Source organism: Phacochoerus africanus, chromosome 11, assembly GCF_016906955.1.
Source record: "Phacochoerus africanus isolate WHEZ1 chromosome 11, ROS_Pafr_v1, whole genome shotgun sequence".
Classification (NCBI taxonomy): domain Eukaryota; kingdom Metazoa; phylum Chordata; class Mammalia; order Artiodactyla; family Suidae; genus Phacochoerus; species Phacochoerus africanus.
Window position 1 is genome coordinate 11,559,787 of NC_062554.1, and position 13,060 is coordinate 11,572,846.

Sequence of the window (13,060 nt, forward strand, 5' to 3'; positions counted from 1 at the left end):
GCCCTGAGCAAAACAACACATTACAGAATATTTACCAACCCCAGCCCAGACCCACTAAATGCTAGTGTATACCCCAATAATTGAAGAAAAAAAAAAAAACTTCACACATTTTCAAATGCTCATTAAGAGGTAATATTACCTCATTACCTATCCCTCTGTGTCCAGTTCTCAAGAGATATGTCAGGAGTCAGATCATATAGGGTCTCTTGTGGGTCATAACTAGGAGTTTAGGTTTTGTTCTAGGTTTTAAGAATGGGAAAGCGTTGGAAAGTTTTAAGCAGAATGACAAGGTCTAATCTATATTTTTGAAAGATCACTGACCGCTGAATGGGGGACAAAGGGAGGGTTATGGAAACAAGAAAACAAGTTAGTACATTCTTTCAGGACTCCAAGCAAGAGAAGAAAGTAATAATTTAGACCAACATATCAGAAGAAGAAATGAAAAGAAACAAGCATATTCTAAAAATACGACTTGGAAGCAGCAGCAGCAGAACTTGGGGAAAGATAGGATGTGATGAGTGAGAGAGGATAGTGACTTCCACAAGACCACACAGCTGGTAAACTGCCCAGTCGTTCCAACTCTGGCCTGACTCCTAAGCCCAAATCTTTCCTTTCTCTGCCATGTCGGCCATCCTTATATCAAGTGCCATATCCTTCTCTCTATTGCCTGGCAAAGAACAGGTAAAGAGCATTATGTCTGGTCAATGATTTAAGTATGCTGGAGAGAAATTTCATGGTACTGATTCCCTTTCCCTGACAGATAGCTATACCTCCATTTGACAGCCCCAGAGTAATCTAATCACAGAAGAATGCAGGGGAAGAACTCCAGGAAGACAGTAAAAGCTCTTCAGCAAAATACCTTTCACCCTTACTAGACCTTGAGTACCTACGCTATTCCAACTACCAGAAGTCTCAAATTTGGTGGAGGAGAGAGAGAATTTCTTGAAGACTGCCCGCAATACAGAGAGAACTGATAAATAATACAGACTGGAGAGATCTGCTGCATTATGAGAACGCAGCTATAAAGTAGTTTAAGGATGTTCTTTTGCCCCCCACCTCAATTTATGATTGAGATGAGAGCCAGAAAGAGCCCTCAGTCTCGGGTATAGTTTTTCAAAGTAATGGTCAATCATCACAGCATCTGGCCCTACCCAATTTCCCATCCCATACTGCATCTCCTCTTACAGATAGGCTCTGCTGGAACATATGAAAGAACAGAAAGCTCATTATCAACGAGCACTGTAAGACAATGCTTCATAATATTCAGCTAGGTGCTTCTCCATAAACCTCCAATTCTGTCTCCTAGGACACTCTGAAAACATCCTTCAAAACCAAGGTATATTAAAGGCTTTCAGATGTGTGTATATGGTGATCTATCAAGGCCATGCTCTTTTCCTCTTCTCCAGGATAAATACAAAGTTCTTTTAATCATGTGCTCATTCAGTAACTATTTAAGCATTTTGTACAAGTCACCAGAGACAAACACATCATTGAAAATGACCACACCTTCAAGGAGATTATGGTTTTAGTATAGGGGTTTTCAGCTCTCCCTGAGCACTGAAGTTCCTGGGAACTTTTAAAAATATGAAGTCCTAACAGAGATTCTGACTCAACTGGTCTGGGATGTAGCCTAGGCAACATATCTTTAAGTATATAACCATAGCTATATTTAGCTATCTATCAGAGGACTAATACATGAATGCAAGATGTTAATAATAGAAGTTGTGGGGTGCTGGGACAGGCTGGGGGTTTGGGAGGGAAATGCTATAAAATTGGGTTGTGGAATTCCCATTGTGGCGCAGCAGAAATGAATCTGACTGGGAACCATGAGGTTGAGGGTTTGACCTCTGGCCTCACTCAGTGGGTTGAGGATCCGGCACTGCTGTGAGCTGTGGTGTAGGTCACAGGCGTGGCTCAGATGTGGCATTGCTGTGGCTGTGATGTGGGCCAGGAGCTGTAGCTCTGATTGGACCCCTAGCCTGCGAACCTCCACATGCCACAAGTGCAGCCCTAAAAAGAAAAAAAAGGAAAAAAAAATTGGGAGTTCCCGTCGTGGCGTAGTGGTTAACGAATCCGACTAGGAACCATGAGGTGGCGGGTTCGATCCCTGCCCTTGCTCAGTGGGTTAACGATTTGGCGTTGCCGTGAGCTGTTGGTGTAGGTTGCAGACGCAGCTCAGATCCCGCGTTGCTGTGGCTCTGGCGTAGGCTGGTGGCTACAGCTCCGATTAGACCCCTAGCCTGGGAACCTCCATATGCCACGGGAGCGGCCCAAGAAATGGCAAAAAGACAAAAAAAATAAAAATTAAAAAATTTTAAAAAAAATTGGGTTGTTATGATCCTTGTACAACTATAAATATAATGAAATTCATTGAGTTAAAAAAATAAAATTAGATTAAAACAAAGAAAATATAAATAAATAAATTTTTTAAATAATAGAAGAGGTGCTAGGGGATTGGAGAGATGGATTATATGGGAGGTCTTTGTACTTTCTGGTCAACATTTCTATAAGTCTAAAACTGCACTAAAAATAAAGTCTAATAAGATACAATAAAAAATAACCTAAGATAAAGCTCATCTTTTCATTAGATTCATTAGACATAAAATTACTGTCAAATTGCTATAAAAGTTTCTGAACACTCTCAATTTCTTTTTTTTATTTATTTTTTTATTTTTTTGTCTGTTTGCTATTTCTTTGGGCTGCTCCCGTGGCATATAGAGGTTCCCAGGCTAGGGGTTGAATCAGAGCTGTAGCTGCCAAGCCTACGCCAGAGCCACAGCAACGCGGGATCCGAGCTGCGTCTGCAACCTACACCACAGCTCACGGCAACGCCGGATCGTTAACCCACTGAGCAAGGGCAGGGACCGAACCCGCAACCTCATGGTTCCTAGTCGGATTCGTTAACCACTGCGCCACGACGAGAACTCCAACACTCTCAATTTCTATGCTTACCTCATTGCAGACTAGGAAGGAACAGTTCAAACTCTACTTTGAGTGGTGATCTTGGGCATCTTCCACTAAACACAGCCCTGTTTGCAATGACCCTCTTACTGCCTGGTACCTATGGGGAAAATGACAATCTAAGTGCAGCCTATCCCCACAGAATGCAATTGGACTATAACCTCCATTAACTACACTAAGTACTTCCAATAATTCAGTCTGAAACTGCACTAGCTTTTCAGCGACTGCACTGCTTCTGACTGGCACGGGGCTTAGGAGGCCAAAACCATAATTTTCATAAGCATAGCATCATGGTAGGTCTCCTCTAGACTGCCCATATATTGTCATTTCTTTGAGACTTAAAATGTAGAACTTCACTGTCATCTGCCTTAAATTTCATCTTTTTGGCTTCAACCCACCTTTTCAAGCTCTGCCCCTGCCATCTAGCATAGTAGTTTTTCCTTCCAGTCTTTATCACCTATAAATCTGATAAGAATGTTATCTGTTCAAACATTTATCAAACATCTATCATGTATCCCTGCCTGTACTTGGTTACAGGGATTAAAGATGACCTAGAAATGGCCTATATCTCTAGGAATCATTACTAATCAGGGAGGCTGGCATGCATAAAACTGTAAAAGATACTGCACTAGAAAACTGAATTAACAAAATAAACAGGATAAGGTGGAAAAAACTACAAAACATGTATCATGCAGTACAAGACAGAACCACTGATGTCTTTAGCAAGAAAGATCAAATTCAGGCATCTTCCATTTTATATTTCAGTTCTCAAAAACCAGATACTTGTTTGGTTACAGAAGGCTGACCAGCCGGATCACATGCTGTATCTTTCACAGATGAGTACTGCTATAGGAAGCTTGGCTAAGCATGACTCTCTCTGATGAAATGCAAAATTCATGAAATTGAGGCATGTTAGTAAGAAGCCAGTATTTTATTTCTGAGGGCTAACAGATAATAATCAAGGAAGAAACTATTAGCTAAAGAAATGAAAAAGCAGAATCAAATGAGGTAGAAGGAACTTTAAGAGACTAAACTGGAGTTCCCTTCATGGCTCAGCAGAAACGAATCTGACTAGCATCCATGAGGACACAAGTTCCATCCCCGGCCTGGCTCAATGAATCCGGCATTGCCATGAGCTGTGGTGTAGGTCGCAGACGGAGCTCAGGTCTAGTGCTGCTGGTGATGTGGCCAGTGGCTGCAGCTCCAATCCAACCCCTAGCCTGGGAACCTCCATATGCCATGGGTTGCGGCCCTAAAAAGACACACACACACACACACACACACACACAAAAGAGAGAGAGAGAGAGACTAAACTACACAAAAAAAGAAATTAAATCCAAGAGATTCCAAATAACTTGCCCAAGTTTATACAAGTTAGTATGTAAATTGTTTTAAGTGCAATTACTCCCTGCATTTTATGCGGTGCTTTGGTTTTACAAAGTAAATAATCCACAAACTATTCTTTCAAGCCATGGACCTTGACCAGTAATGTTTTGTCTATGTGATCATTTTAGGCCTCATCAGGCCCTTTCACTTCACTCAGCTGACTTCTATAAGCATATGCGTTCGCAACCACTGGTAACACCATATAAAGGCTAACGATCAGTAATAATTAGCAAATTTTCTTTGGACACTACAGGTTTCAGCTGATAGTGCCCAAAGGATTTTAAAACAATTGTTTTCATCTGATTCTTCTGCAATCTCAAATAGTTTTAAGAATGATACATTTACTGACTGAGAACTACAACTTCTGATATTATCAGTTAAATGCAGGAGGTAGTCAGTCAACAATGACGATTTCGGGTCTGTTAAAACAGCCATCTAACATACCATTCTTTCTGGCAGGGCCAGTTGTCTATTAAGGACTATGGAATAAGGTGAAGTATAAAATAAATAATGATAATGGCTTACCAAAATACTTCAAGAAGAAAAATAAGCAATAGAGGGATGAAATGGGGGGAAGCAAAAATCTATTGAAAGGCAGTCCGTTACAAAGCAACTAAATCTAAATGTATTTGAAGTTCAAGCAAGGAAAAAAAGTTTAGGGAATGGAAGCATCAATTACATCTGTAGAGCTGGGAAAATTGTGTGGAGGAGAGGTATTTGGGTTGGGTATTAAAGGAGGAATAGAATTTTCAAAGATAGAGGTAGTGCGAATGGGGCTAAGGGTAGAGAATCCCCTTGAGGGAACCACAAAAGACCAAAGGAGGAAAAACTATAAGCCCTGTTTAGGAAATTGTAAATAATTTAGATATTCAATGATTCAATATTTTCATGATTCATTCACCATTTACTGAACTTGTTATACAGGCCAGATACAGTGCAGTCACAAAGGATAAAAACATGAGGAGACCTACTTCTTCCTTTAAGAACAACACTTTTAAAGACAACAGAAGATAAATTTGTGTCAGACAGTCATACTTAACAGGTCCAAAATCTGTTCCTTCTTCACTTGTCCCTCTCTCAATAAATGGCAATTCCACTCTTCTAGTTACTCATATCAAAAATGTGATTCATCTTTGGCTCCACTCTATCACCTTTGTATCAAAACCATCCGAAAAATCTTATTAATTCTACCTTCAAAATATGTCTACAATTCAATCACTTCTCATCACCTTTATTGTTACTACCTTGGTCCGAACCATAAACAGCTTTTATCTAGAAGAGTAGTTCTCAATGTTTGGAGGCTATGGGGTGAGATTTTGCTCCAAATGTCTAGATAAATTTTTGTTGAAACAACCTGTATTACAGGTAATACAGGTTGAGGTCAGGGATGCTACTAAACATGCTACAACACATAGGACATCCCCCTGCAACAAAGAATTATGTGGCCCAAAATGTTAATAGTGTGCAGAAACTCTTAGAATATTACAATAGATTCTTAACAGATCCACTCTTGCTGCCAAAAATAATCCTTTTTTTAATGTAAGTCTCAGAACACATCACTCTCTTCTGCTCAAAATCTCTCAGTGGCTTCCCAAAATACTCAATGTAAAAGCTAAAGTCCTTACGAAGACCTACAAGGCCATACGTGATCTTACCTCCACTCTCCTTCTCCACGCCCCTGCTATACCTCTGACCTGGTCTACTTCTCCCTCCTTCATTCATTCTGCTCCAGGCACAATGGCTTCCACCAACAGGCTATGTACACTCCCACCTCTCAGCCTTTATATCTATGGTCACTCTGTCTAAAAACACATTTTCCCCCAGATAGCCATATGACTTGTTTCCTCACTTCCTTCAGGTCTCTATTCAAGTATCACTTCATCAGAGGTCCTCCCTGACCACTCTTCATAAAACAACAAAAACCTCTCTTGACTTCATTTCAGCACTCTTTATTCCTCCCACCCTGCTTTATTTGTATCCACAGCACTTACTGTCAACTGATATATTTATTTGCTTTTTGGCTGACTCCTTCCAAAAGAACATACGCCCCCAAAGCAAAAACTTTTCCTTTACCTCCAGACCTAAAAACTACTTCTTGCACACAGTAGATTGACAAGTAATGGTTGAATGAATGAACATGTGAATGAATAAATGGAGCTGTAAAAACTGGTCAGGAAGAAACTAGACAGAACCATAAAGGCCAGAAAAGAAATGGGCATGTTATCTTAGAATTGGCCTAGAGAAGTGATTGCCAGCGTTCCCATTGTGGCTCAGCGGGTTAAGAACCCAACAATGTCTGTGAGGATGCTGGTTCAATCCCTGGCCTTGCTCAATAAGGTAAGGATTTGGCATTGCTGTGGCTGTGTCATAGGCCTCAGCTGCAGCTCTGATTTGACCCTCAGCACAGAAACTTCCATATGCCATGGGTACAGCAGTAAAAAGGAAAAAAAAAAAAAATAGAAGAAAAACTGATTGCCCAAGAATGATTATCTTGTCACTGTGTCATACAAATCACCTTGTGTTCTCTACCAAATACAGAGAGAGAGAGAAATGGGGAATTCTATTTTGTATCAATATAAGAATATGAAAATAAATAGAGGTGTCCAATAATGAAATGGATAATCTTTAAGGTATTACCACCAACCACCCTCTCAGCAGGGAGGATGCAGGAACAAACTACTTCCATAACTTTCCCCTCTGCTTATCCTTTTGGACTTGGTTCAAATGTCACCTCCTCTACAAGATTTTTCCAGAATCTCTCAAAAGAATTAGTCATGCCTGGGAGTTCCCGTTGTGGCGCAGCAGAAACGAATCCGACTAGGAACCATGAGGTTCCATCCCTGGCCTTGTTCCGTGGGTTAAGAATCTGGTGTTGCCGTGAGCTGTGGTGTAGGTCAAAGATGTGGCTCGGATCCTGCTTTGCTGTGGCTCTGGCCTAGGCCATCAGCTACAGCTCCGATTAGACCCCTACCCTGGGAACCTTCACATGTCACGGGTGCAGCCCTAAAAGAACAGAAGACAAAAAAAAAAAAAAAAAAGAGTTCCCGCCGTGGCGCAGTGGTTAACGGATCCGACTAGGAACCATGAGGTTGCGGGTTCGGTCCCTGCCCTTGCTCAGTGGGTTAACGATCCGGCGTTGCCATGAGCTGTGGTGTAGGTTGCAGACGCGGCTCGGATCCCGCGTTGCTGTGGCTTTGGCATAGGCCGGCGGCTACAGCTCTGATTCGACCCCTAGCCTGGGAACCTCCATATGCTGCGGGAGCGGCCCAAAAAACAGCAAAAAAAGACAAAAAAAAATTAGTCATTCCTACCTATGGTCCTCACTCAGAGCTGTCTGCCCACTTATCCCAATTTACTAAAAGTATTTGTTAATGTATTATTATGGATTCAACCGTGCCCCCTACCTCCAAATTCTTATGTTGAAGCCCTAACCCCTCCTCTGACTGTACTGGAGCTAGAGCCTGTAAGGAGGTGATTTAAGTTAAATGAGCTCATAAAGAAGGAACCTTGATCCAAGAGAATTGCTATTTTCACAAAAGAGGAAGAGATACAAGAATCTATCTATATCTCACCCTCTCCCTCTCCCTGTGTGTGTGTGTGTGTGTGTGTGTGTGTGTGTGTGTGTGTGTGTCTCTGTCTGTCTCTAAGCCACATGAGGACACAGTGAAAAGGAAACAGTCTGTAAGCAAAGAGAGCTCTCACCAGAAACCAAACTCTGTCAAAAACTTTGATCTTAGACCTCTCGGTTTTCAGAATGGTGAGGAAATAAATTTACTTTGCTTAAGCCACCTAGTCCAGCAAATTAAAGCATGTATCTTTTCACTTCTAAACTGGAAAATTACTATATCTCCTCATTTACCACCACATCCCCAGCCCAGAATAAGGCAACTTGAATAAAATGCAAGTACCACTATATTTTTTTATGGAGTAGTACCGAGTACAAATGCATTTTTAAAAACATATTTAAAAGTCATTAAAGTCAAATGATTTTCAAATGTCTAGCCAATATCCATTTTTCCCTTCATTCTTGCTAAATAAACCCTAATTTTGTCCAGGAAGGCAATGAGGCAACACAATATTCATTTTCCCAGCCTTCTTCAACATTTGGTGTGTCCTTTGTGACACAGTTCTAGCCAATAAGTCATAATGAGAAGTTTCTAAGACTTCTGGGAAAACAGTTGCTTTAATTATAAAATAGGACATAGGAGAAGTGCTAGTTCTGCCTTTCCCCCTTTCTTCTTCCTCAAATATTCTTGTGGAAGGTACAGTACCAATCTTATAACTATGAGGTCATAAGCACAAGGACTGATAGCAAACACTCTAAGGCTGAAGACTGGACAAAAACAGAAAGAGACATCTTAGGACAATGGTAATCATCAATGGGACATAGGTCATAAAGTAGAAGAAAATCACAGCAAGTGCTAAAACCCATGCTAAAGGTAGCTGTTGCAATTCATGACTAAATTTTGATCTGTGCATCCTGGAAGCCAAACCACAATCAAAACGAAGAGACTGAACTCAAACTATTAACTCTCCTTGTCAGATGGAAGAAGCATTTCAGTATTGTTAAAAAGACAACCATTTTCAGTTAAAGCAAAAGCTGGAAAACTTTTTTCTGCAAATGACCTGACAGTAAATATTTCAGGCTTTGCAGGCCATACATTGCTGTCTCAACTACTCTGCCTACGTAGCACAAAATCAGCCATAGATGATATGTAAACAAATGAGTATGGCTGTATTTTAATAAAACTTTATTTACAGAAAGAGTCAATGGGCCAGATTTGTCCTACAGGGTATAGTTTGCTCACTCCTAAATCACAATATTCTTGGATGTAAGCACCAGATCACTTCCAGCAGTATAAGAATTCAACCTGAGTACAAGAGCTACTAGCATTAATGCCACTTCAGGGCTAGGAACTTGGCTTTGTAGGTGATGCGAATGCCTCTGCAGCCAAAGGGAGAAAGTTAGCTTCCCATTACTTTCTCTCTCATGTCATTAAGTTCTAAATCCAAGTGCAGTGTGGGCATACATAGTATTGGTGAAAGCTAAGTTACTGCCTGTGCCTGACAAGCAGGAAAGTTTGAGAAGAAACTATCTAAATTTTTATCTCCTTTAGGGAATAGTATCTTTGCCACCAAGAAGACGCACAAAATGGAGAACACAAAATGCTGTGCACTAAAAGCAAATGACAGCTCTCCATTTCCGTTGTCTCTTACTTATACCTTTCTTCCATATACAAACTGTTTTTTAAAAATACTCCAGGAGTTCCTGTCGTGGTGCAGTGGTTAATGGATCTGACTAGGAACCATGAGGTTGCGGGTTCGGTCCCTGCCCTTGCTCAGTGGGTTGACGATCTGGCGTTGCCGTGAGCTGTGGTGTAGGTCACAGACGCGGCTCAGATCCCGAGTTGCTGTGGCTCTGGCGTAGGCCAGAGACTACAGCTCCGATTGGACCCCTAGCCTGGGAACCTCCATATGCCGCGGGAGCGGCCCAATAAGTACCAAAAAGACCAAAAAAAAAAAAAAATACTCCAGCCTATCACCATCACTAATCATCAAGGAAATGCAAATCAAAACCACAATGAGATATCACCTCTTATCTGTCAAAATGGCTATTACCAAAAAGACAACAAATAACAAGTGGCAGAGAAGAGATGGAGAAAAGAGAACCCTTGTGTACTACTGGTGGGAATATAAATTGATGCTGGACCTTCCACTGTGGCACAGTGGGTTGAGAATCCACTGCACCACAAGGGAACTCCAGTTCTTTATATACCCAAAAGCAGTTTGAAGGTCCACTGTGTCATCAAAGCAGAAGACCATTTTAATAGGCATATCCCATTTTAAGGACCCCTACACTTAAGACGCAGATTTTTAATGAGATCCCCATCTTTCTTGCCACTGGAATCTTTCTTCTCAATTAAGCTTAGACTCCAACTACAGTGTTCCCCTAGAAGGACTGTTCCTGACAATCCCTAACATTTATGCAGTTCTTCACTTTGTGATCAACAAAGCACAATCATACCCATCGCCCACTTTTATTCTTCTCCCAAGCAAAGCCCAGTCCCAAAGCCATCTCTCTTGGATCATCACCACCACCTCCCCAGCATCACCACACACACATCTGCTACAGCTCTTCTCACTCATACAGACAGTTTATCACCCATAGTGAAGTGTGCATACCCTAGAGGAAGGAACCAGGCCTAACAGTGTACACACAGAAAATGTTTGATAACAAAGTGAGTTAGGCCAAACAATCAGAATTTTTGTTTAATAAAGTAGAAACTCAGATGGCTTTCCCAAACTCTTCTAGCTAAGATTATAACCAGGATATTCTTGACTTTCAGTTCACTTTACCACTGCCCTCTCCAAGGATCAGCTGGTATTTTGAAAAGGAGGCCGGAACTGGGACTCAGAAGTCCTGGTCCACAGACAAGTCACTTAACTTCTCTTACCATCAGTTTCATTATTTTTTCAAACAGGAAAAAATCATGCAGTCTTTCCCTCTCTGAATACACTGTAAAGATTATATAAGATGATGTGAGTAAAAGTGACTTGAGAAATATGAAATGATAAACTAGGCCAGAGACAATGTTTAAGTTGATGACTCCCACTGTCACTGATGAAGTCAAAATCAGAGACTACCTTAGAAGAAACATATTTATCCTAACAGCTCTAAAAAATTGGCTTTATTATCCTCATTTTACAGATGAGAAAAATGAGGCACTGAGAGCTCAACACTTGCCAAAGACTGCAAACCTAGTAGATACTAAACCTGGAATTAGAATTTTCAGTCCAGAAAAAAAAAAAAAAAAGAAAAAAAGGAGTTCCCAGTGTGGCACAACAGCATCAGCAACGTCTCTGCAGTGCCAGGATGCAGGTTTGATGCCCAGACTGGGGCAGTGGGTTAAAGGATCTGGCATTGCCACGGCTACAGTATAGGTCACAACTGCTGCTCAGATATGATCTCTGGCCCAGGAACTCGCTATGCTGCAGGGTGGCAAAAAAAAAAAAAAAAAAAAGAATTCCATGTTTCCATGTGGCCAAAAAAAAAGAATTCCATTCCCATCACATCCTAAAGATCTTCCCATGTTGCTTTCCCAACATTACAGAATTAAAACCTGTATTTTTCTTTAATTTCAATTACTTCTAGACAGATGGAACAGATTACTACTGAATATTTCATTGCCTCTCAGACCAAATCAAACTAAGTTAGCCTTGTAGTAAATGCAGCTTGACTGCAAAACCTTTGGTGTCACACCTCAGTATGTGGAGCTAAAAACTGAAAATGTGCATTAGGAAACATTCTAATACCTTTTTTTTTTTTTTGGTCTTTTTAGGGCCAAACCCACTGCATATGAAGGTTCCCAGGCTAGAGGTCCAATCGGAGCTATAGCCACAGGCCTATACCAGAGCCACAGCAACAGGGGATCTGAGCCACATCTGCAACCTAAACGACAGCTCACAGCAAAGCAGGATCCTTAACCCACTGAGCGAGGCCAGGGATCAAACCCGAGTCCTTATCGATGCTAGCCAGGTTCGTTAACCACTGAGCCAAAATGGAAACTCCCTAATATCAATTTTTAAATTATTTTAAGTGGATCAAAAATCTAACAGGAAAAACAAAAGTGTACAATCTATTTTTTTGGGCCACACCCATGGTATGCAGAAGTTCCCAGGCCAGGGATCAAACCCAAGCCACAGCAGTGACATTTTGGGATCCTTAACCATTAGGTTACCAGGGAACAATCTATTTTTTTTTTTTTAACTATTCACCGCTATGATTATGAAACATGGAAAGAGCCTAGACTTTGATATCAGACAATTCAAACTTAGAGTAGAAAAGCAAAGTTCCCATCATGGCTCAGTGGAAACTAATCTCACTAGTATCCAAGAGGATGTAGGATCAATCCCTGGCCTGACTCTGGGTTAAGGATCTAGCGTTGTCATGAGCCACACAGACATGGCTCAGATCCAGCATTGCTTCGGCTGTGGCGTAGGCCAGCGGCTACAACTCCAATTCAACCCCTATCCTGGGAACCTCCAATGTGCCTCAGATTCGGCCCTAAAGAGACAAGAAAAAAGAAAAGCCTGGGAAAAGACCAGGAGGAGAAAATAGCAAAAAGAAGCAAGATATGACAAATGGAACAAGTAGGGTTAGTAGTGAGACCTAAGAAAGTACATCCCACTATTCATTTCTCTTCAAACACTCCCACAACCTGCAAGAAACCTAACCTGGGATGCTTCTTTTCCCTCTAGAGGGAAAAGTCAACTGAGAAAGTCAACTGAGAAAGTCTAAAATCCTTTTTTGCTAACACTTCCTCTTAAATGCTTCTCCAGAGACAAACTGAATGGCAGACATGCTGTCAGAAGACACATGTTGTCATTACACTGTCCTTCATACAGTTTAGGGTATGTTGTTTTAGTAGAGTGATGTAGCTCCTATTACTTGCAGCTTTAGATACCCATATACATGCAGCCAGTAGTTATTTTATTTGGGATAAGAGTGCACAGAAATTTATTTTAAAGAACATGTTTGGAATTTACAAAATAGGAAGGTAATGTGAATACATGATTTTCTTAGAAATAGTTCTGGCATAGGGCAGGCATCATGGTCCAAATTCCTTCCTGCAGTCAGAGCCTCTTAGGCCTCAAAAGAGCCTATAAATAGATTTCAAATAAAAACATCAGACTCACAACCCAGATTCATTCC

General features: G+C 41.0%; 1 protein-coding gene across 2 annotated transcripts in view; it reads right to left on the bottom strand.

Moving 5' to 3' along the window:
- Positions 1–13,060, bottom strand: part of PAK1 (p21 (RAC1) activated kinase 1) — a 144,025-nt gene that overhangs the window by 81,996 nt on the left and 48,969 nt on the right. The window lies entirely within an intron of this gene.